This window comes from Cryptomeria japonica, chromosome 10, assembly GCF_030272615.1.
Source record: "Cryptomeria japonica chromosome 10, Sugi_1.0, whole genome shotgun sequence".
NCBI lineage: Eukaryota > Viridiplantae > Streptophyta > Pinopsida > Cupressales > Cupressaceae > Cryptomeria > Cryptomeria japonica.
This window is the reverse complement of record NC_081414.1, coordinates 195,890,391-195,912,872: the sequence shown is the minus strand read 5'-3', so window position 1 is coordinate 195,912,872 and position 22,482 is coordinate 195,890,391. Positions and strand designations below refer to the sequence as shown.

The 22,482-nt window shown below is 38.4% G+C and overlaps 1 protein-coding gene across 2 annotated transcripts in view; it reads right to left on the bottom strand.

Moving 5' to 3' along the window:
* Positions 1 to 22,482, bottom strand: part of LOC131079124 (myosin-1) — a 118,106-nt gene that overhangs the window by 6,047 nt on the left and 89,577 nt on the right. The window lies entirely within an intron of this gene.

The following is a 22,482-nucleotide window of genomic DNA, read 5'->3' as shown; positions in this document are numbered from 1 at the left end:
AGAGACGAGTCAAATACAAAATGACAAAACTGAAAAGTGAAAACTCAAACTGTAGCTAATGGAGGCCTCTAATCATCTGCAAACTCCTCCTCACTGGAACTGCTGGACTCCTGAGGATCAAGGTCCCTCAAGCTCACACCAACTAGCCCTGCATCTGAAGTGGTAGGATCATCCTCATCAATCTGTGAAGGCTCCTCTGGCTCTACATCCCATCGTGCCGCTGGACTCTCCTTGTACATAAGTGTCTTGCGGTCAATGAGACGCAAAGCACTATGTACAGCCACAAGCTTCTCTGCTCTCTTAGAGGTAAGTCTGTTCCTCTTAAGAGAGTGGATGAAGCTATATGTAGACCAGTTCCTCTCAGCAGCTGAAGAACTGGAAACCTGGGATAGCAGACGGATGGCTAGAGTGGTGGTCAAAGATTTCAGGCCATGACATTTCCACCACAAAAGTGGGTCCTCCTGTGCCATAATGTCTATATCCATCTTTGCTGCATCTGAATAACCTCTAAGAGTGGCAAATCTTCCCCACTCAGTGCGTATTGTACCGGCATCTCTGGAATCAAACATCTTCTCTATGCACCTAAAGAAACCTGCCTTCACCTCATCATCCTCAATCGGTGTCGTTCTACCCGGTCTAGCCTTGTACCACTTAGGATTCAAGGCAAAGGCAGCCATATGCAAAGGAGTGTTCAACTTGTCCCATCTACTCTGAATGATAGGCCGGATTTGCTCATTGTAGAATGCTAGAGAGGGGTCCTTCACTCGCACAGCAGCCCTCATCTGGCCAAGCATAGAGTCAATGCACTCATACACCTCTCCAAGGTTAGGTGCATCCCCATCCCCATATCTGATCACCTGGAATACTGGAGAAATGATGGAGACAATGTATTTCGTATCAGTCCAAAACACATCACTCTTCACTATCTCCTTCACCCTTCTCCCCTGCTCTGTCTTGGCCTCAGCCCACCTATTCCACTCATTAGTCATAACCATGAGTTGCAATGCCTCTTGCAACTCAATCATTCTCTCCAAGAGAATGAAATAGGATGCATATCTAGTCTCAACTGGTTTCAAGAACTCCTTCTTCGCGAAGGTCCTGAATAGTGCATGTGAAATGTGGTGGTTGCAGATAAACATCTGCACATCTCTCGCATCGGTGACCACTCCTCTAATCCAGTCAATCTTCCACATGTCCTTGAGTGCATTGTTCATGGCATGCACACAACATGGGGTCCACCAAATGTGTCTATAGGCTGCCTCAACGAGTCTCCCTGCTGCTCTACACACATATGTTGCATCTGTCACTACTTGGACCACATTTTGTGGCCCAACCTCCTCAATAGCCTCCCTGAGGACCTGAAACTGGAAATCAGCATCTTTACGATGCCCTGTACAATCAACTGCTCTAAGGAAGTATGGGCCCTCTGCACATGTGACCATGATGTTGATGAGTGGACGATGGCTAATGTTCGTCCACCCATCCATAACTATGCTGCACCCCAATGCCACCCAACATGCCTTCATCTTCTCCATCAAAATATTGATCTTGGAATAGCTTTTATCCAAGATCGAGGTCCTCATTTTCGTCTCCCCTGGTGGCACATAAGATGGTCCTCCCTTGGCCACCATATCTATCATCTTCCTATAATAAGGAGACCGTGAAACATGAAATGGAATGCCATTGGCAAAGAAGAAATTGCCAATGGATTCATCTATCTCATCTCTCAGCTGCACATTAAACATATCAGCAATGGGGTTGCTCTGTGGTGTATGCAACTTACGTTTCCCAGTCCTGGCAACAGTAGAAGTGGAAGTAGATGGAGATCCAAACATCATTCCTCCCGCCTGCGAAGCATGATAAGTATGTGGCACTGGCACATTACGGCTGTCGTGAAGTGATGCCCTAGCAGACAAAGTAGTAGGCATTGAAATATTTGTGTCATCTGGAACCCCCCAAAGCCTGTTAAACTCAATTCTGTACTGTATATTTTTGGGTTCCTCCAAAAACTTACAATGTTTCACGCCTTTTCCTCTCCAAAATAGAAAGTGTGCATTCACCCTGCTAATGCTACTGAACCATTCTCTGTCACAAATATTGCACTTCCACTTCCTTGTTCCCCCACTTGAATGTGATGCAGTGCCTTGTACTGATATTTGTGAAGCAAACTGTTTTAGAGGAGACTTAGGATCAAAATGACCCCTAGCATATGGTGCCAACAACTCTGAAGGGCAACCTGTACTAGCTGCTGCACTTGCCATAGAACTAGATTGGGCTCCAGGATCAGCCCCATGGTCACCCCCCTCATTTTCAGGTTCATATTCTGAATCATTCTCACTATGAGAATGGATTTCCATGTTATCTTGACTCGTGCCTTGGGAGCTCATTGTGAAATTTTCAAATTGACACTGCATTTCACAAAATAAAAATAAAAATAAAAATAAAATCAGCCTTGTTTAACAATATATTTTTAAATTTTTAAATTTTTTTTCCTATTCATCTCAAAATGAGATTTGATGTTGAATCTTGAGGGCAAAATGATGAATCATTTTGCCCTCAAGATTCAACATCAAACCTCATTTTGAGTCTTAAGATGAATAGGGAAAAAAAATTAAAAAAACCAAAAATGACATAGAACAATGAAAATCAGAAAGTAAAACAAAAAAAAAACAAGAAGAAGTTGAAAAACCCTACCTTGTGCTTGAAAAATCTCTCCAAAATGTAGAAGAATCTTCTTCTTCCTCTTCTTCTTGCTTCTTCTAGCTCCTATCACACTTGTAGTCACTTTTCTCACCTCTTCAATCAATCTTCTTCAAGCTGTTCCTCCTCTTCAAGCTGCTGGAAAAAAAATCAGTTTTGCATAATGAGAGTGAAATCCAAACTAAACATGTTTTTGTGTTGTTTTGGGGGGTGGGGTGGGGCCCACGTCCAATTAGGGTTACCCCTTAACCCCCCCCAAAAAGCACATGTCATAAAAATTTTTAAAAAAAATGAAAACTGCGCTTTTTATCCCGTGCGAACGCGGGAGACGCCTGGGCGTCCCCCCGTCCCTCGAGAGACGTCTGGGCGTCTCTCGAGGGACGGGGGGACGCCCAGGCGTCTCCCACGGAGACGCCCAGACGTCCCCCAGGAGACGCCCAGACGTCTCCGCGTCGGGGACGTCTCCCCGTCCCGGCGGAGTTTGGGTGGCGGTGGCGGGACGGCGGGGGACGTCGCGTCCCCGTCCCCGCGTCCCCGAGACGTCTCTGACGGGGGGACGCGCCCAAAAATTGGGGGGACGCGTCCCCGTGGTTCACTGCATTATATGTAATTTTGTGAACATTTATATACTTATGCTGCCATTATAGTATTATACATTTTAGAGTTGAAACTTGAAACTTGAATATGCTGCCATGAATGATGAAATTTCAAATATTGCGTGTTTGTACTTTGTAGATCATATGACATGTGTAATGTTTCAATTATGGCACTTATGTTCTCTAAATGCATTAATTTCTTTATGTTTTTTTGTAAAACTACGGTTTTTTTTTTTTGCCGAGTCTTTGCCGAGTCTTTCGCGAGTCTTTCACGAGTCCGAGTCCGAGTCCAAAATTTTGGTTTGCCGAGTCCGAGGCGAGTCCGAGATTTTCAACTATGGATTAAACAGACAAATTAATATTATTATATACTAAGAAATACAAATTTACCAAAAAAAAAAAACAAGCCTAATTATCAAAATAATTGTATACTCAAAAACACGTAGATTGCAAAAATTATGTAAATATCAAAGTTACCCCGAGTTTCCGGGACGGGGACGACGAGACGCGTTTCCGGGACGGCAAATTTTTTTCCCAAATTTGGGGATGGCGGGGGACGGCAAAGGGGACGGCTATATAAAATATAGGAAAAATTTAAAATATATAGGAAAATTTCAAAATTCTAAATGTTCATATGAAAACATGGATACAGCATGCATACATACATTATATTCATATGAAAACAATAAAACATGGATATAGCATGTGTATGATACTATGAAAAGTTGAAAACATTTTAGAATGTAAATTCTGAACATACAACATTGTTAATACTCAATAGACAATATGCAATTATGCATTCATAAATCAAAATTTCAATTCATTCACATTGTCAATATGCATATCAATAGACTCGGAGGTTAAATTTTCCCTACTTCTATCGACGCAGTTTCCCCCCATATTTTTCAACGGGGGTTTGGGGGCAGCGCCCCTTGCGCGCTCCCTATCGTGATACAGGGCAGGGTCGAGGGGCAGCGCCCTGCGAGGCCAAAAAAACTTATTCTTTAATAAAGGCGTTGGGTGTTATTTTTCTATTGACTCACCGAGTTTGGAGATTTTCTAATCTCTGTGTCAAAATACAACTTTTTAAATTTTTTTAATATTTTTTAAGGGCCTTAGAATGAGGGACGTCTGGCCATCCCCGAGACGGATTGGGGACGTCCCGGGGACATCCCCCAAAGCTAGGGCAAGCATCCCCCCGTTTCAGGGATGTCCCCTCAAAAAACAGGGCAATTTGGGGACGGGGGGAAACATCCCCTGGCGGTCCCCAAGTCCCCGAAACGTCCCCGGGACAGGGACAGGGGTTTTCAAGTCGGGGACGCATCCCCGGGTGCGCCCCGAGTAACTCTGGTAAATATGCTTAAAGAATACCATTACAATGAAATTCAAGCATGCACCAAATATTATATTATACTAAGAAAAACTGAAAACAAACAAACAAAAAGATATATATTATGAGAATAATCAACTACACAACTTAATATTAATGTATACTAAAAATGGATTGTAAAACCAGACATGGAAGGTTTTAAAAACTTCCTGGCTGAGAATGATACTCTGTTTAGCACCGAGCAACTGGGGAGGATCTTTGAGCTGAATGGAGGACTTATTTTCTTCTTCCACCAGCTCTAGATCCCATATGTAATCTTTTTATCTATTTTAATATAGGGAGCAGAGCAATTTGCAAAAAAAAAAATGTATACTAAAAATTACTAAATTATCAAAAAAACATGCATTCTAATAGTATAATGTACTAAGAATTACTACAACGAAAACTTAAATTAAAATTATAATAGATTAGATTAAACATACACCTTAATACTGTCATATGATAGGGGGGATGACCCCACGACGCAGCGGTTTGCTGCGAGCCTCCTTTGTGGGAGGTCGAGGGTTAGAGCTTGCTCGAGCCTCCTTGCTCCACCCAACTATGTTGCATGGAGTAGGTGGTGACGTGACCATGACTGCCTGTAGGGAGGTGTTTGTGCTGACAGAGATTTTGGCTCAACCAAGGCAGGCGCTTTGACCAAGGCTAAGGTGGGACAGCTCCCCGTAGCGTGGTTGATCTGCACACAGGTGGCATGCAAAAAGTGGCGTCACCAGCAGGTACAAATGCATGGCACAGGTCAACGAAGGATGTTACGGCAGGATTGGACAGTCACTGCAGTCTGTAGTGACATGGTGGAGGAACACAACAGGCCCCTTGCACAGCGTGACCACGACAGCCTATATGGAAGAATAGGCATGTTGTCCGGTCAGGTGTAGCTTGTGCAGAATGGTGGGCAATTCGTGGTGGAGGTATGATGGCAGGAGTGTGCTGGAGAGATAAGGTATTTGTGATAGTGGAGAGATAAGATGTGCACAATTATGGAGCGATAAGGACCGGAGTGATAAGGAGATTGATGGAGAGATAAGGATTGGAGTGATAAGGTGTGTATGGAATGATAAGGAGAGATGAAATTGGCATAAGGAGATATAAGGTGTTAAAAATGCCAAAAACATGTCTGAGGATGAGGCCCATAAAAAATGTGGTCTCACTGGTTCGTAGCTCCAGTCAAAAGCGATCTGGCTTCAACGCCTCACCAAGCAAAAAAAAAATATTGCTATATGCTAGGAAACACAAAATTACCAAAAAACATGCTCAATAATCAAAATTATTCTATACTAAAAATTACATAGGATATAAAAAATATGTGAACATGCTTAATCTAAACAATACAATGAAATTCAAACAAGCAACATAATAATATTATAGAAATACTGAAAACAAACAACCGAAAGATACATTTTGGCTGTGGCACTCCCTTTGGGTATCCAAACAAACCACCTAGCTGAAGTTGTGGCAGTCTATCACAATTTGAAATTGGCCTGGTCTAATGATTTTCGCAAAATTTGGTTGGAAGGGGACTCTCTTAATGTTATCAATTGTCTTAATAAAACTAATCCCCCTAGTTGGTCTATTGAATTATATATCTTTGATTCCTTAGCCATCCTCAATTCTTTGGATAGTTTTTATATCTCCCATATTTCCACCATAAGCTTGTTGTGTCCCTTCCTTTCTTTCTACTTGCCTCCTTGGAATTTGGTTAGAAAATCATGCTAGGAGTGCCAACTTTCGCATCATGCGTGAGGCTTTGATTTTGTTGATTATGAAGCACTTCAAAGCCCTTCCCTCTCCCTCTTAAAGACCCACTAGGGGTCACAAAACTAGGGTTGAGATTTCATCTGATTTTGGTACTAAGGATGTTGAGTCAGATGATGATGCAGAGTGGAGAGCAGAGGAGGATGAGGATTCATTTTTTGCACCTCTCTTAGAGAAGGAAAAAGGGGAAAATGTCAAATTTGCCAAGAAAAGAAAAAGTACCCAAGTTTCATGGTATGATAGATCCCAAACAAGGGATGAGGATTCTGGTATCTTGTTTACTTTGGAGAAGGGCAAGAAGAAAATATATGGAGTTGCTAAGGGTTATGTGCTCTCTAAAGGTAAGGAGAAACTTGATTTGACAGGGCTTGACAAAGACACAGCACCCTCAAAGGGCAAGGGGAAGGTGGACATGGATGTCATTGAGGATTTCCATAAGAGCCACAACAGTCTTCCTGAAAATGTTGGAAGACCTAATACTAATGGTGGTGATGTGGGTCTTTTTCCTGAAGACCTCCCAGATAACAGGGAGGATATTTACAATGTGTTGGGCCTTGCAAAGGAAAGTGCAATTGGTCAATTTAAACTAGCTAAAATGTTTCATATGGAAATTAATCAAATTAACATAAGATGTGATCCTCACAAAATAGGTTTGTTCCCAATAAGGATACTGTTAATGATTTGGGGTCTGGTGAGATTGGTGATTTTCAATCTGCCCTTGATGTTGTGAAGCAGGACGTGAATTCCTTAAAGAGTCTATTTGAGGAAAGAATTCAAAAATTGAGGACTGACTTTGATGGCAGGATGCAAGCATACGAAGAGCAAAATGCAACAGATTAACCAAATTTTGGAGAGAATTGTTAACGTTAGCAAATGCACTATTCAAAATAGTGTTGAGGCCATCCATATTCTTCATGAGAAGCTTAAGGAAATCAAAGAGGATCAGTATGTGGATTCGCCTATTGCAAGGGAGATGACAGGTTCTAGTCATCAAGGTCCTAGTGCTAGGACACGAGGCAAGAAGAAATCTATGGAAGTGAAAAAGGACTTACAAAAGTTGTATGAACTTCAATAGAACATGTACCAACAAGAGCTTGAAGCTGCTAGTACTCTGAACATGTTATAGTAGTTCTTGTTGCCTCTGTTGTTTGTCTGGTTTTTGTTGGGTGTTTGTTGTTTGTTGTTTGTTTGTTGTGGGTCTACTGTTTTTTTTCCTTTGGGGCAACTTTTTGTTCTCTAGTTTTGTTGCAGGTCTGTTGTGTCTTTCTTTTGTGCAACATTTTGTTCCTTGGTATCTCTACTTATTGCTATTGGTTATTGTTGTGATGTTTTCACACATCGCCCCATTGCAAATGGGGACCTCCACTTTTTTCCTGCTTTCAAGGTTAGATTTTGAGTCTTTTAGCTATTAGCCTTTGCTTTGAAGAAGTGTAGTATCTCAGGTGGCTAAGATATGATCAGGACGAGTCTCTCTCTTCAAGATGAAGTCAAGCATAGCATCTCCTTTGCCTAACCAAGCTGTCGACCTACCTCTCCAAACACTGCCTATGGTTGCCCAAACCCAATTGTTTCCCCATCTATCTCCCCTTTTCATTTCCACTTTTATCTCTTTCCACTCCACCTCACCTTTCAATCTTATTTTCCAATCTTTCCTCTACCCACACTTCTTTATCACCTAACCCTACACCTCCTTTACATCCTAAACCTTCCTCTCAGCCTCACTTCCCACCTACCACTCCCTAAAACCCTCATTTCATATCTCATACCTTTTAATCCCCTTAGCATACTCCTCATACCCCCCTTTGCTAACCTATCATAACTTCTTTTCCCATTTACCTTCCCTGATGGACCAGCTAGGACTCGAACCTAAGACCTTCCATATGCTGCTGGAGTGCTCTACCACTGAGCTACTAGCCCCTCTTGGACCAATCCATCATCGGTCTGGGTGTGGCTTATTTCCAACACCAACACCCCCCCGCTTAAGCCACACCTCTCGTGTGCTTGGGGCTCCTAGCCTAGACCTGGCTCTAATACCATGTTGAGACATGGACCAGCTAGGACTCGAACCTAGGACCTTCCATATGTTGCTGGTGTGCTCTACCACTAAGCTATTGGCCCCTCTTGGACCAATCCATCGTCGGTCCGGGTGTGGCTTATTTCCAACACCAACATTCCCCACTCTCCATTTCCTACACCATCACTAACCCCTTCCCCTAGCCTATCCCTTATATCTCCCATCACCCTTCTTTCCTACCCCTTTCTTTATCCTACCCATCCTAACCTATCCTACCCCTTCCCTTAGACTACCCCTATCCTACCCCTTACACCCTACACCCTTACCTTTTCCTTACTCCTTATAACTCCCATCATCATCCCCTTAACTAGCACCTTACCTGCCTTTACCCCTTTACTAACCAATGCAGCCCTTATAACTCCCACCACCCGACACCAATTCCCTTACATCCCCCACAATCCCTCCTTACCCCATGGTTTTCCCTAAACTCATCCCCTTCCACCTCATACCTTTAATTCCTTTCTACCATGCCACTTCTTACTTGGGCCCACCGTAAACTTTAGACATGAAGATTTAGGAAAAAATTCAAGAACTCCTCCTTTCTAACGTGGCATTACTTGGGCCCCACTATGAGCTTTTGCTTAGAGAATTAAAAGTTTTTTTGAATTTTTTTTTCTGGCCCCACCGAAACTCTAATATGGGAAAGTTTAAAAGTTTTTTTGAGGAACTTTTTTTGTGGTATGCTGGCCCCACGAAGCATTATAGAGCAGATTGAAAATTTTATTTTTAATGCCACTTTAGTAGAGAGTCAGAGTCTTTAAAACTCAAAAAAATACAAATAAATTTAAAAATACACAAAAAAAAAATTAAAAATTTGAAAATACAAAAAATCATGAAAATCATGAAATTTTGGCTAAGGCATGGAAAAATAAGTAGTGCCTCTGAATGTCATTACTGCTTTTAAGCAATGCCCCTTAATGTCATTGCTGCTTTTAAGCATTGCCTTTCAATGGCATTGCTTTATTTAAGCATTGCACTTTTCATGCATTGCTCATCATTGCACTTTTCATGCATTGCTCATCATTGCTCCTAGCAATGCAACTCACAAAATCAATAATGCCTTGCGAGCGCTCTACCGACGCTAAATCAATAATGCCTTGCGAGCGCTCTACTGACGCTAAATCAATAATGCCTTGCGAGCGCTCTACCGACGCTATCCCCACACTTACATTGCATGACGTATCACATTCCACGTGGAATACTGGAAGTCAAAATCAATTCAACTCGATTAAGGCATATTCAATGCGAGGTATGTGGTGTTTGAATTTCGAGCTAGGCAATTGAAGATTTGAATGCAAAATTCAACGCATCCCCTTGATGGTCGATTAGAGGATGATTAATAAAGGTGGCAATGAAATTATAAGTTGAAATCATCTAATGCTTGATGCTTTACAATCTATCGATTAAGGTGAGCTCAGCCAGTTTTTAAAGACACCATGAATTGATCAAACAGTTTTAAATGAGAATACCCAGCGATTTTGAAAAGCTAAGAATGTCATTTAAATTTTGTGAATGGGTATTAAATGAAGGTGCTGGAATCATTTTCAAGGACATTCAATGAGGATCGCCTAGGTGTGATGAGTTACCAACTGCTATTAATTTCAAATTGATCACTCCGTTGATCAATTTGTAAGTCGATTTGCTTTTATCTGCCCATGACCAAATTATACACAGCCAAGGTACATAACAGTGATTAGAATCTGACCAAGTTGGAGCGATTTTAGTCTGGTACATCAGCGAACTTCATATGCACCAGCGACTTTATCAAATTCTGATCAGTGAAAGCATCTCATACATCAGCGATTTTAATTTTTGAGAGGTGGCAAATTTTGTCTCTACACCTAGCTAAGGTCACCGTTGAGAGAGCAACGACTTTAATGCACCGACTATAATCTTTATGGGCAGCAAATTCATCTTGTGAGGGTGGCGATCTAAGCTTAGCATGATTTCATTTCAAGACATCAACAATTCTGATATGATATTACCGACTTTATCTTTGTGCATCAGCGATTTATCTCAGAAACTTACCGAATTTATCAGAGACATCAGCAACTTTATGTTAAGCATTCAACATTGATGAATTTGAGTTCGTGATTCATGTTCTAATCATAGTCATTTCGAACTAAGGCATCGATTCTAAATTTTGATCAGAGGTTTAAAGGTATCATGGCAATTTATGAGGCATGATTTCTTTGTCATCTACAGTTTTGATCATTTGAAATCATTTTGAGCAGTGAGCTGACATTGAACCTATCATTTTCAGTAAATCCAACCTTTCAAGGAGTGATATTGGATACAGATCTGAGACTTAGTTGTCTCAGTTAGCATTGGAATTGATCTAAAATCAGTTTTCATTCACATCTATTGTGTGCCTTAGAAGTGTGACATATCGAGTCCTAATCACCTCCCAAGGTAGCTAGTTGACAAGATTTTGAGGTTTGAATACAATCAGCAAGTACTAAGTGAAATTTTCATATTTAATCAGTCTGATATAAGATATTTGTCTCAGATCTCAGACAAATCAGACCTCATATTAGGACAGATTTGGTTTATTTTGAGGCCTTCATCTTTATCGTCATGTTATTGATGCTTAATTTAATTAAGGACAAGGTCATCATTAAGGATTTGATCAAGTCATCAATTATTTATTTGTAATATCAATACAACTAACTTAGTCAACTCTCACAGGTGCTATGGCAGGTTCATGGCAGGCTCTCATCAAGGCAAAAGATAAACGTCAGCGTCATGCACACAAGAAGAATTTTTTACAAGCTTGAATTTCTTCGAAAATCCAAGAATCTTTGCCAGTATAGCCAGATGAAAGTTCGCAAATGCAAGTGATCACAACAAGGCAAGTTTCAGAAGAGTTAATCAAAGTTAGAAAATTGACATGAGCGAAGTCATCGTCGCATCAAGCGTTGCACAAATGTGATGAGTTGACAATCAATCAAGCTGAGGTGGCGCCAAGTCATCATTACATCCAATCACATCTTCATGAGGAGGCATCCAGATTCGATGTACCTAACTCATCCATTGAAGAGGATAACTACTACAAGGGCACAAAATTCAATGTACCTACCACCGTCACCAATTGGTTGAATTTTCTAAAAAGGACACGTGTCCCATCAATTGTAATTGTATCATTGGTCAAGCATTAAATGCTTTACAATAGGGTTTCTATCTTTCGATCTTGGCCATTGATCTCAAATTGATCTGAGCAACTGGATGTAATGAGAGCACTATAAAAGGCCTCACTTCTTCATTTGTAAAGTTAATAGCAAATAGTAAGTAGGGAATAGTCAGTAGTTCAAGAATAGAGAATAGTGTAGCAAATAGCAATTAAAGTAGAATAGGAGTAGGCAAAGATTGTTGCCAAGACATTGTTGCAAAAGGCATGTAAACTTCATTGAAGATATGGTGAATTCTATATGTTAATTCAACAATTTACATGGTCTCTACTTCTCAATTTGATTTCATGTTTTTAGATGAATGGAAGACTTTGTATGATCAATGGTGAAATTCATATGTCCATACTACTAACACCTTGCCGATGGTAAAGTGTCTTGCGTACTCAACTAGAATCATTCAGCTAAAAGCTTAACTTCAATTATCGCTTCTTCATTGATATGCATCAACTTGATGGTGTCTATGCTCACGCTGATGATTTGAAAATCATAAAGCTATCCTTAGAGATCACACTCATAGTTCAAAAAATCGCGGACTCGCCACGGACTTGCGAGTCCTTGGGAGCCACGAGTCCATCTGAAAGACTCGCGAGTCTTTTGCACGGACTTGCAAGTCTTTCAGATGAACTCGCGCGACCCAGGAAAAACGTCATGCAACCTTTAAAAGTGAGTTTTTTTGTTTTTTTTTTGCCTTCATTTGGCATAATTGAGGGAGTGAAATATCTCATGAAGGGTTTTTTTGCCAATAGAGAAATAACACTCAACGCCTATATAAAATAATAAAAGAATTTTTGGCCTCGCGGGGTGCTGCCCCCAAACCCCCGTCGAAAAATATAGGGGGAAACTGCGTTGATAGAAGTAGTGAAAATTTAACCTCCAAGTCTGATTAGGCTCCATATAACAACATAATTAGCATTGAAGAAATCTGGGTATTTAGATTTAGTATTTCAAATTTCAAATATTGTGCGTTTGTAGATCATATGACGTGTAATGTTTCAATTATGGCTCCTATGTTCTCTAAATGCATTGATTTCTTTATGTTTTTTTGTAAAACTACGGTTTTTTTTTTTTCCGAGTCTTTCATGAATCTTTCACGAGTCCGAGTCTAAGTCCAAATTTTTGGTTTGCCGAGTCCATGTCCAAATTTTTGGTTTGTCGAGTTTGTGGCGAGTCCGAGTTTTTGAACTTTGATCACACTAGCCTTGTGGAGATGTTCATTGCATGTCAAAGCAAGACTTAGTTAGAATTTCATTAAAGATCATCCATTGGTCCTACACTCTTAGAGTTAGAATAGTCTCTCGAACCCTTTTCCTTTTTCCCTTTTTTTTTTAAATCAAGTCAATGAAGTCCCACATTCTAGGGATATCCAAAGCAGTTCAAGCATTCAACGTAAGTCCCCTCACAAGTACAACAAATCACATCAATACCATTGAAGCTATCCAACACGTTAAGACCTAACATAAAAGAACCTTAAGTCATCGCAAGTGATCCTTATGCAAATCTTCAGCATTTGAGAGTCTTTACTCAAGAGAGGATAGAGTATTCAATACTTTATTCTGTGTTCGATAGTGCATCAAAACACCATCAACAGTTATATTATAAGAAGCTCTATGTCAAGGGTTTCGGGTCCCTTCAAAACCTATTTTACCCATAATCAAAAACAATTGAAAAATATATATTATAATAAAATAGTTCAACTATACAACTTAATATTGCCAAATGCTAAAAATTATTAAATTCTCAAAAAAAAACATGCGATCAATACTTAAAATAATTAAATATTATATATCTTTATATTATTATAAAGGTTTAAACTATACAAATGATAAATTAAAGATAATGGATTAATAAAAGATAAAAAAGTACTAACATAATCATTACCAAAAAATAAAATAAAAGGAAACTATACATGTGCATATATGTATGTATGTATATATATGTATACTAGAAAAAATATACTAACATAAATCTATATATTATCAAAAAATTGAACAAGGAAGTTAAAAGGGCACTAACACTGAAAACTAAAAGTAAAACAAAAAAAAATGCTATAAAATTGACCCATAATTTGTTGATTTGAAGCACCCTGATAACAAAACCTTCAGAAAGTTGAGTCGTGCACTTAAACGGTGCCCATAATTTAGTAATTCAAAGCACCGAAAAACATAAAAGCTGCAGAAAATTGGCAGAATAAAGCAATTTCAACTAGTGGCAAGATGTCTGATCTTTGAAACTACGAGCTAACAAAACAAAATGGTCACAATTTAAACAATTATTCCAACAAAAATATCTTTCTGATTACTTTCTACCTAAGTTACCAGGTTCTTGTCTTGATGCCCAGAATCGGAGCCGAGTGCAGTCTGGGTTTGTCCCAGTTGCGTCCCGAGCACCCAGGACACACTCGGGCCAAACCCAGGCGTACCCACACCTGTGGGTGCCCAAAACAGGGCCCACAACTTAAAAAACAAAAAAATTTAACATTTTAAAACCTAAAAACCCTAAGTTCACCCTATAAGTTGACTCTTTCTACTCATTACTCTCATTCTTGATCATTATACTTGCATTTTTCACATTTGTTTCTCTCCAAGCTTATTTTGAAGGTGGTTGCATTTTTCTTCTAAGGTGAAGGTTACAAAGGTGTGAGACACACATCAAAGTCTTAGGAATCGTGGGATAAGGCACATTCAGCCATCAAAGGTGATGGATGTAATGTCCCTTATAAGATTCTCTACTTTGCAATTTTAAGGAGTCAATTATTCTTATAATTCTTATGGTCTTGATTGGAGATGTACAATGGAAATATTGTTGTGCAAAACTTAAACCACGCAAGGCTTAATAAGTGAGTTTTGTATGAATACGATTTGCTCTAATAGACAAGAATACAACCTTCCTCATCTGATACCAATTCCAGTATGCTATTCCAAGTCGATTCTGGAATCTAATATATATTTCAAACATACAAAGGGTTTAACAAATATAAATGCAGAAGGCACTAAGATAATTATGCTTCACTTATTTTATTATTGTTCCAAGAATGCAACTTCTGATCTTTACTTGGTAAGATCGCTATGGAATCAATGTATAAATGATTGAATTCTGACTTAATATGAATATATCTAATCTGCAGGAGTGCTTACAATGAAATGGTTGTAGATATTGATAAATATATGTAGTAGACCCGATCCTAGTAATGATCTGATTGCAGTCTCTGATTCATTTTTTTACGATCATGCGATTGAGTAGTGTATGTTTCTAAAACTGATCACTCTTCCTGTATTGTTGCTTGCTAATTCAAGCGATTCACTTCACACTGTTTCTGTCAGATTGACTCTTTAATCATGTGTTCAAAGCAAGGTAGTTGGTGGTAATGAACTTCCCAAGTACTAGGCAGATCGTGGGCTCCTTCAGTGCCTAGATCTGAAGTAGAATAAATAAGAAATACCAATATAATGTCCCCAATTTTTGAGTGATAATTAATTAACTTGATTTTTATAAGTTGTCAACAAAATAACAAAAAAAAATAAATGACGACTTGATATTAATTAATTTCATTAAATAGTAATAAAGTAATAAAATATTATTATAATATCACTTTATAAAATATATTTCTCCACCAAGTCGGCGGCCTATCTTCTAGATTCTTCTTGGAGATCCTTATAAGGGGGTTTATGATGATGTTTTGGGCATGCTTATGATTTGATAAACGATTCTTGATTTTCTGGAGAAGAAAACCTTCAACAACTTGATAGAAGCTATTCAAATAATATCTGTCTTTGTGTTATTAATGGTCATTTAAGTTGTTTCTAACTTCGCCTCTAGTTAACGATTGTATATTTCTCCACCAAGTCGGCGGCCTATCTTCTAGATTCTTCTTGGAGATCCTTATAAGGGGGTTTATGATGATGTTTTGGGCATGCTTATGATTTGATAAACGATTCTTGATTTTCTGCAGAAGAAAACCTTCAAGAACTTGATAGAAGCTATTCAAATAATATATGTCTTTGTGTTATTAATGGTCATTTAAGTTGTTTCTAACTTCGCCTCTAGTTAACGATTGCTTCTTTTAGAAACATTGTCTTTGTAACTCTATTTAAAAGAGCTTTGTCTCCTTGATTAATTGAACAACATCAATTCTTTGAAATCAATATGCTTTTGCATCTGTATTATGGTATCAGAGAAGAGAATAAATTTTTTTTTAAATTTCTTTGTTATTCTAAAAAATTTCAAAAGGAATTCTTTAAAAAAAAATTCAAAAGTTTTTTGAAGTGGTTTGCTTCCAGTTCATGGATTTTTTGCTGGAAATCATGTTGCATGTCTTTGCCCTCGATCTGCATCTCTTTCTCCAAGTGTTTTTGCTCGATCTGGTTCTTTCCTGGCCGCCTAGGGTTTTTGCAATTTTCGACTAGGGTTTTGACCCTTCAGTTCAAATCGAAATTTTATTCTAAATGCAGATTCTTGGTGGGTTTTTCGAGACCTCACCTAGGTCATTGTCAAATATTTTGGGTGCATCGTTTTCCGTGCTTTCATTTTTGAGCCATCAGATCTACATTTCGATTTCAGATTCTTGGTAGGTGTTTTGAGAGCTTTTTTGGGTTGGTCTCAGATTTTTCTGGGTACCTCACTTTCCGTACCTCAAATTTTGTGCCAACGAATTTACCTTGGAATTTGTACCTATACTTGTCTCAATGCATTGAACTTCATACTTTGGGTTTTGTACATTCAACATCTTCTCAGTATCTCATTTTTCATGCCTCGAAAAAAATGAAGATGGCTTATGGGCATCGGTGTTTGTTTCAGTTCTTAATATTTTTTTACCTAAAAAAAATTCTGATGGGCTTTAATATTTTTTTCCCTTAAAAAAATCTGTGTGTTTTAATAATTTTGTCCTCAAAAATGATCTGTGGGTTTTTAAATATTTTTTGTCCCTGAAAAAAATCATGGGAGGGTTTATGATTTTTCCCTCAAAAATTGTACTTTGCTGCAATCTGCTTTTTAGTCACACTTGGAGTTGTTGTGCAAACATCTGCACTAGTCTCTTGTTTGCAGTCTAGGGTTTTGACCCTTCAGTTCAAATCGAAATTTTATTCTAGTTGCAGATTCTTGGTGGGTTTTTCGAGACCTCAACTAGGTCATCATCAAATATTTTGGGTGCATCATTTTCCGTGCATTTTTGAGCCATCGGATCTACATTCCGATTTCAGATTCTTGGTGGGTTTTTGAGAGCTTTTTTGGGTTGGTCTCAAATTTTTCTGGGTACCTGTTGACATGTATTTTGTACACAATCATACACAGAATAAAATACCTAAAGGCATCTTATCCTCTCTTGAGAAAATAGTCTCTAACTGCTGAAGATTCGCGTAAAGGATCAGTTAGGTAGACTCCAAGGTTCTTTTAGTGGGGTCTCCACGTGTGGACAAGCTCCAGTGGTATGATGTGATTTGCTGGAATCACAAGGGGACTTACATTGAACTTCCGATCTGCTTTGCTGGACACAAGCTCTGACTAACTTAGATTAAAAAATGGAAAAAGGATAAGGGCGAAGAGAGGATCTAATCCTAATACTAAGAATGTAGGAGCAATGATTTGATTTTTGATGAAACTCTAACTAGGTCTTGTTTTGACATCAATGGAACATCTACACAAGGCTAGTGCGATCTTCTAAGGAAGCTTTATGATGTTCAAATCATCACCGCGGGCATAGATACCATCCAAGTTGATGCATATCAATGAAGAAGCGACAAATTGAAATTGAGCTTGAGCTGAACGATTCCAGTTGACTACACAAGGCAAGTCTGCAATCAACAAACTGCTAGTAGTATGGATATACGAATTCCATCATCAATTAATCACATTTCCTCCATTCATCTAATCATCTACCATCTAAGATTGAAGACTTCAACAAGAAACCATGCAAATTGCAAGAAAACGACATATTTCACCATTACTTCAATGAAAATGGAGTTTGTTTACAATCAATGGCAACAATTTCTTGCCTTGTCCTCCTATTCTACTCTCTAACTACTAACTACTTTCAACTATTTCTAACTATCTCTCTCTAATTCTACCTTACTTTTTACAAATGAAATGTTTGGGCTTATATAGTGCCCACAATACAATTTGATGGCTTAGATCAATTCAAGATCAATGGCCAAGATTCAACAATGAAAAACCCTAATTAGGGTTTGTTACAACCATTACATAACATTTAATGTTTGACCAATGATAAAATTGTATTGCTTGGACACATGTCCCTTTTAGAAAAATCGACCAATGGATAGCCGGGGTAGGTACATCGGAGTTTGTGCCACCTTCCATGAGTTAAGTACATTGAATCTGGACATGCTGAGATGGACCTCACTGATTGGAGAAATGATGACTAGGATGCCACCTCATCTGACACTTGTAACTTTGGTAAATATTCAACTTGATGTTGTTGAGAAGCTTTCTTTAATTAATTCATCTAGAACTATTTTGCTTCTTCAACGAGCCCTTGTTCTAACTCCTTGCGTCCTTGATGTGCAGGAAGATGATGTACCTCGCCTTGGAACGCTGGATTGCCCTTGATGATGTTAGTCCAAAGAAGGTCGTCCATGTCCTGGCTTGATCGTCCTGGCGAAGACCGTCCTTGATCCGGCTTGATTTTTTCTTGAAGAGATCTTCATTCGATGCCTACACAACATTTCAAAATTAGTAACATGATTTTGCAATACATAACATAAATTAGAGAGCAAATTTTAGGAAACTTAATGATAAGTCCTTTATTAATCATTTCCTAAAAAAGACTGAGCTAAGGCAAAACAAAATTCCAAAATTCAAAATTAAGGAAATGACGATGAACAATTCAAAATCAAGACAATAAAACCAATATCGCCATACCTCAGGAGAGAGCTAACTCTAGAATGCAAATGAGAAAAATTTGCCTAGGCAAAATTGACGTATAGATAGTCTTCAACGTGATCTTTTCTTCAAAATATCAATTTCGCCACCTTTTGAGTCTTGGACGTGATCTCCTCTTCAAGTTAGCAATTTCGCCATCTTTGATATGTCTTTGGCGTCCTAGGCAACTTCGCTCAAATGGAAACTTCAAGTTCGCACCACCTTGCTTTGAAATAAAATTCGCCCCTTTGAATACAACTTCGCACTTCTCCCTTTGATCGCATTTGAATGATAAAAAGGTCATGTAAAAATGAAATCTTTCACCCCCCTTATATAAGCGCTTACACCATCAATTCATTGAGGCCGACTTGGTAAAAATAAAGCAATTATAAACGATTTTTTTTTAAATAAGAAAGGCCGACTTTCATAAAACAATAAAATTCCAAGCGCTCCTTTTGATTTTTTTTTTTTTAAATTAATTAATTAATTAAATGCCTTTCATTTTTTAATTTGTAAATTTCGATTTTTAATAAAGGCAAAATAATTAATAAATGTCAAACGCCATATTAAATGCTAATTAAATTAGATTTTCAATTTTATCGAACTTAGCATTTAAGGAAAATTTGAAATGTTTATTTGGCGCCAAAATTATAAAAATGAAAGGGACGTACCTCATCGCTCTGGTCCCTTGGAGAGGGACAGGAGCGATTTTGCTCTTGTGGGCCTCATTTCACTTCATCACCTTCGAAAATTATATTCAACGGATTCGCAATGCCTCCTTTCATTCATTCATGCCTTGAGATCGGTTGAAATTTGGCGAGAAAATCATCTACAACAAAAATCGCTCTGGTCCCTTCCTGAGGGACAGGAGCGAACTTAAGCATTTTGGTCCTTTGTTGACGTTTGATAATCTTCAATTTCTCTTCAACGGGTTCGATTGACCTCCTTTCTTGCCTTCGAACATAAAATTTGCTTGGTCTTTGTTCAGGACGTACCTTATGAAGAACTTCGCTCTGGTCCTTCAGTGAGGGACAGGAGCGAATTTGACCCTCTAGGCAAAACTTCATCATTTCATTGTTTTTGATCAAGTCTGGATGTTCTATCATGCTCATTTCGTCCTTCACCATGCCTTTTATGTCTCGATTCGTCCAAACAAGGTCAGGAATGGCTCAAGTAAGCATTTTCGCTCTGGACCCTTGGTGAGGGACACGAGCGATTCGCCTTGGTCCCTTGGAGAGGGACAGGAGCTTTCAGGATGTTTGAGAGTGGTTTCAGACCTCCAGGAGTTATATTGCAAAATCTAGTTTTTGGAGGTTTTTTCCGTTTCCAGACTTAGTCAAATTTCAGGATCAGGACATTCCAGACTTAGCCAAATTTTAGGGTCAGGACTTCACTCAAGCCGGACTTGCTACCCTATTGATCTCCCCGACAGCACTTCAAGTTATATTCATTTGATAAAATGCACCTCTTTGGACCTTTTCACATCGTCCAGACGTTAAAATCTTGCAAGGACAAAGCAAAATTGGATTTGTAGCTCCGGTCCTTCACTGAGGGACAGGAGCGATTTTGCTCCTGGAGGCATTTCTGTGCTCATGAAAATCTTCAATTTATATTCAATGGAAAGATCTTGCCTTTCTCCATCACTTCCAATTCGTAATTCATCTTGACCCTGCAGGAATAGTAAGATATTTGAAAACGAGCTCCCGTCCTTCACTGAGGGACAGGAGCGATTTTGCTCCTACAGGCCAAAATATCATGATTTTACACATTTTATCACTTCACAAGGCGAAAACAAATCATTTCCAATGCCCAGGATTAAATATCAAAAAAGTCAAAATTTGGTCAAAAATATTCAATTGGACAAAAATTCACATTTCATCTTCAACACTTAGACAAATTTAAGCTCTGCATCAACATTCCAATTGAAAATTAGACCATTCTGGCAAATTCATTGCATTCAAAATTTGCATTCTAGAAAAGGAAATTCAAAAAGCTCCCAAAACTGACTGGATTTTGGTCCGAAAAGACGGTAATTAAAACCCTAAGGCTTGACCCTAAATCCAGACAACTAACAAACTAACAAAACCCTAAAAAAAGCAAAGCGAAAACGAACAAAACGAGCAAAAAAAAAAAAAAAAAAAAAACATGGGTCCCCATTTGCAATGGGGCGATGTGTGAAAACGTCACAACAGTACCTCATTATCCGTGCCTCAAATTTTGTGCCAACGAATTTGCCTTGGAATTTATACCTGTACTTGTCTCAATGCATTGAACTTCGTACTTCGAGTTTTGTGCATTCAACATCTTCTCAGTATCTCATTTTTCATGCCTCGAAAAAAATGAAGATGGCTTATGGGCATCGATGTTTGTTTTGGTTCTTAATATTTTTTTACCTTAAAAAAAAATCTGATGGGTTTTAATATTTTTTTCTCTTAAAAAAATCTGTGCGTTTTAATAATTTTGTCCTCAAAAATTATCTGTGGGTTTTTAAATATTTTTTGTCCCTGAAAAAAATCATGGGAGGGTTTATGATTTCTTCCTCAAAAATTGTACTTTGCTGCAATCTGTTTTTTAGTCGCACTTAGAATTGTTGTGCAAACATCTGCACTAGTCTCTTGTTTGCAGTCTATTTTCGGGCATCTTGCTCATCTGCAATAGTTTGGAGGGTTTGCCGATTTTTTCCTCAAAATCGTGACAGTTGTTCTTGGTGTGTCTCTGGTTACAGGGAGTAACAGTTCTCCAACATCAGGTTGGACGGTTGGTGTTGTTTTGGGTATCTCCAAAAGTTTTGCAGTTTCTAGGAGGGTTGGTGGTAGACTTATCTCAAGTGGCAGAGTCAATGGCAGGCTCTTGTCTTCTGTTGCAACATGTTCTGAAAAAAAGGGGGCAACCTTCTCTGTTATTTCTCTTGGTAGTTAGAACGATGACTATTAAGGGAGGGTATTAGAATAATATCTTTCTCTTTGTGTTATTAATGGTCATTTAAGTTGTTTCTAACTTCGCCTCTAGTTAACGATTGTTTCTTTTAGAAACATTGTCTTTGTAACTCTATTTAAAGGAGCTTTGTCTCCTTGATTAATTGAACAACATCGATTCTTTGAAATTCATATGCTTTTGCATCTATATTAGAAGGGCTGGACGAAAATCTGGACCTTCTAAAGGGAGGATTCGTGGTGGAGTCTACATCTGTGCCAAATTTGTGAAGTCTCCGTTGGAGAAAAAATTGTAAGGGTATATTCAGAAACACGATATTTGAAGATATGGTTGGTCAATAGTGTTCAGTATTGGTCTGTCATTTCAGAATTATATGTTATGTGGAAAGTGTATGTATTTTCTACTTTCTCGAATAATAGTATTTGATATCATAAAGTCGTAGCTTTGGAAGTGTTGCGAATATTAGGAAGGCTTGGTTCAAATAAAGCTTAGTGATTTTGAGTTCAGAGTTATACCTTGTTGTGGGACCGACATTTGGTTTTTCCCTAGGTCATGGCATGAAGAGTAAGATTTAACATCCTTATGTTGATTAAAGCCAGCTCTAAGGTTTCCAGCTTCTATCGTGACATTTGGCTATCAACCTTGGCGAGATGTGGCATTAAGAGATGGTGGGATTAAGGCATATGGAACTGTAATATGTGCCTTGATGTGGTGACATTAAAAGCTATTTCTTAGCCTGTGTAATGTCCTCTATTTTTAAGGTGACATTTAGTTAAATTGATTCTTATTAAGTTATCAAAATAGAAAAAAAATATTCATTGATGACTTAATATTAATTAATTTAATTAAATAATTAAATATTATATTGTCACTATTAAAAAAAAGTTTTTGATTTTTAAGTCAGCCTTATCTTCTAGAAAGTTCTTGGAGGTCTTTATAAGGAGGCTTGTTGGGAGTTGTAATGCATGCTTGTTT